Consider the following 3,788-nt stretch of genomic DNA (forward strand, 5'->3'; position numbering starts at 1 on the left):
ATGCATGGGTGGCACACGAGATGCACGTATGACGCACAAGATGTCCGTATGGCACACGAGATACACGTTTGGCACACGAGATGCACGTGTGGCACACGAGATGCACGTGTGGCACACGAGATGCACGTATGATGCACAAGATGCACGTGTGGCACGTGAGATGCACGAGATGCACGAGACTAGAAAGGGATAAAAAAGTGTTTTCAACAGGCCACGACAATTGGTACTTTTCAAGATACTCAGTTAGATTAAATTGAGTGTGATTATTTCATCGTCTTAGTTCCCACTCTGTTTATAAAATATGCATCACATAGAAACGTATTGTATATGAATTTGAGAGATGAAAAATTGAGTAAAACCACAACATTCCTTCCATCAAACATACATCTTGACAACAACAACTTACACTATTTCTCCAAGTCTCTTACCTTTAGCCGCAATACCAACAAAAATTGGTTGATTCACTACAGCTTTCAACAACGATGACTTGTTAGGTGGTACAAATTTCCGACCACTGATAGTCATTCCTGTTGGTTGTTCGGTCTTGCAAACTTTTTGAGCTTCTTCGTAAGGATAGTTAGTCTTTGTGGTAATGCCACCGCCGTTATTTTGAAGTAAGAGGTCATAGGCGACGGTCATTAGTCCGCCCTTACAACCTTTGTTCTGCGTAGAGCAATCCAATAGTTATTGTTCCGAAAGTGAGATTAGTTCGTTGTTTGCAATTTGATATGCTCCTTCTATAGCCGCGTGTGATAGTTTATTTAAAAACAAGTACGTACCTAGTTTATAAATATTTTGAAATTGAATTTTGAACTTTCCATTTGTAGTTACACATGATGGTTATGACATATAGTATTTTCTAGAGCACATAAATACTCTGTCTATTCAAAAATAGTTGTCACGTTTTAAAATTACAATTTAGATATGTAAATTAAATAACTACAAGTAGGAATTCTTCTCATATTAGTATGACAAAAAAAATACATGATACAATATTAAATTATATATTAAAATTCATATATATAGTTTGATTCTTGAAAATCTAAAGATGCATGAAAAATATTTTAAGACGAACATACTTGACCACAACTCAAGTGAAACTAATAAGAATTTGAACTGGTCTTACGACATACACCTTGATCCTTGATTCTTGTGACACTGCCTCTCTTTCTCCAGTCCATGCTAAATGGAACTTCAGTCACACTATCATATATAATGGACGTTGTTGTAGCTGTTCATTCTTGCTGGGATAATAATGAAGTGTCAAGCCCCATAAATGATGCTGTAAATTTCTCAGTGGTCAGATCAGCATATTTATTGATGGCTAGCTTATAACGCTGAGTTTCATTCTGGTTGAACGATTTAATGAACTCAACGTTTTCCTTGAATGTTTTGAAGCGATATTTCTTTTCTATATCATCTTTGTATACACATCCATGATGAGCCATCCATTTTTCATGCCTTTCAAGTATGGATAATTCTTTTAAGTCGCGGGAAGTTACTATAAAGGGACATAGGCCAAGAATGAAAAAAAAACAAGAACAATAATATTCTTGAGGCAAAAATTGAAAGCCATCGATAGTAAATGGTAATGAAATATTGAAATATAGGAACTAGTTAAAAACTAAAAGGGAGGGCTGAGTGAATAAGCACACATCGATGTTAATAGAGTTTATATAAGCACAATATCACTACAAAAAAACGCCTAAATCGTGGGGGTTTCAAAGGGGAGGTTAGCTGCAACCCCCACAAATTACATTAAATAGAGGGGGTTTTGGTAGCTGATGGAAAATAAACATAATAGCAGGGGTTTAAAACCCCGTCATCTAGAAAGAGAAAAATCAAAGTAAATAGTCAGGGTTGAAACCCCCGTTATTTGTAAAGATAATTTTTTATTTCAAAATATAAAATACGATATTTATATTTTTATAAAAGTACAGTAGTTTTAGTTACTGAAATACAAATATAAAAGAAATGTCACTTCCATTCTTTATATTTTTATACTATACTTTTAGTTACTTAAATACACAACCACAATGAGCTGGAGCTGGTACTCTTTCATTTGCTTAGATCACTATAATTTCTCAATGGTTAGGCCTCTAAGTAAATAGTTGAGGCCTCAAGTTCATCTGTTGATGCTTATGCTTAAAGTCAACTACAGTAGTACCAAATAGAGATAAATAGACAACTACAGTAGTACTAAATAGAGATAAAAGGTCAAATGTCTGGACGAGCACAAATTTATTTGGATACTCATAAGAATGCAAATGGAGCATATGTTAATGAAGCAAAGTTATATGCGTAATTTTTTTAAGGGGAAAATAACACTCCAGTTCCTCTGGTTGTTTCAAGTCAGTCTCTTTTAAGCCAAGTAGTATTTGTTTGGTCTCTTATTTGTATTAAACCTGAGATTCTTTTCATGTTTTCACCATTGCTAATATTTGTTCAAAATAGTTTGATGGTGCCTCTTTAGTATATTGTGTTGTCGTCTTGAAATGGTTTAAAATCCTTGCTTGAGTAAATGGCTTAACCTTTTGCTGTTTTAAGCATTTCTTATGTAGTATAAAACATGCTCTTTGTTATGATTTGAGCTCTAGTAAATATGCTTATGATCTTTGTTTTTACCCCTAAAAATATTAGTCAGGTGTTGATCAATAAGTTTCTGGTAAGTTTTTTTCCTTTAAAAATTCTCTGGACGTAGGCAGTCATGTCCCCAGTAGCTCTGAAAGAAAGTACCATTATATTCGTCTGGCCTGTAGCACTTGAATCTCTTAGGCTAAAAACAGACTTCTTGATTTCCGATTCTTCAGGGATGATACATAACATGCCATTCTTTTCCGAGGAAATAGAGTTATCAGGGATGATTCCCGTTTTATGTGTGGTGCTAAGTCTCTAGTGCCATAACCACCTAACTTTCTTGGTAAAAAGACTATTGACCTTTAAATGAGTTTACTACATCTTGCAGAACCGATCCCTACTCATTTTGAATATTTGGGATGAAATTTTAGATTGATATACTTGTATTTGATTTTAAGTGAGGTAATCGAAATCTGGAATAAATCCTAACGTATTATATAACTATAGTCTTTGTGATCTTTTCTTTGGAATAAATTGTTCTAGTGACAATACATACATTACTGCATAACGTGGAGGTCATTAATTAGATAACTAAGTGTGTATTATATTTAGATAATACATCTATATTCTCAACTACTTTTTAATATTTGATAATGTATTTTATGTACGTACTATATTCAGGAAAAAATTCAGCAGACTTTGAGTCAAAAGCACTGTGGATGAGTCTGTAGTATCGCCAGATGATGCAGTTGGTCAAGTGCTAGGAAAAGAACACTCTGGAAGGGTAAGGTGTTTGGGATTAGAAGCTGTACCCACTAGAGTTTTTAAACAAGCAAGACCTCGATTCAGTGGTATGAATACTTCAAGTGTTTCATGTTTATCCAATTGCCAAGAGAACTACGATAAATTGTTCAATGCTCACAATCAAATGATGGCTGCTTTCGAGTCATAAATGATAATGACATAAGGGATATTACCAGAACAATTTGAGGAGTTATTTGCTTCTCCTCCTACAATGTTAAATATAACTTTTACATTCTCTCTTCTTGAATGAATATAGCATACTTGATGATGTTATTGTTGTGATACATTCTTATCAACTAACATGTCTCAGTGTTTAACTAAACTGGGAACAGAATTACAAAAGTCTCTTCTCGTCCATGAGGCAGAAATGAAGTTTGCATATATTTTATCTTCCCCTAACCCCGCTT

At 34.2% G+C, this 3,788-nt stretch overlaps 1 pseudogene; it reads right to left on the bottom strand.

Moving 5' to 3' along the window:
* Nucleotides 1-402: 402 nt before the first annotated feature.
* Nucleotides 403-1,576, bottom strand: LOC125864168 (senescence-specific cysteine protease SAG39-like; annotated as a pseudogene).
* Between the last annotated feature and the right edge of the window lie 2,212 nt (nucleotides 1,577-3,788).

The sequence above is a fragment of the Solanum stenotomum genome, chromosome 5 (genome assembly GCF_019186545.1).
Source record: "Solanum stenotomum isolate F172 chromosome 5, ASM1918654v1, whole genome shotgun sequence".
In the NCBI taxonomy this organism is placed as follows: Eukaryota; Viridiplantae; Streptophyta; class Magnoliopsida; order Solanales; family Solanaceae; genus Solanum; species Solanum stenotomum.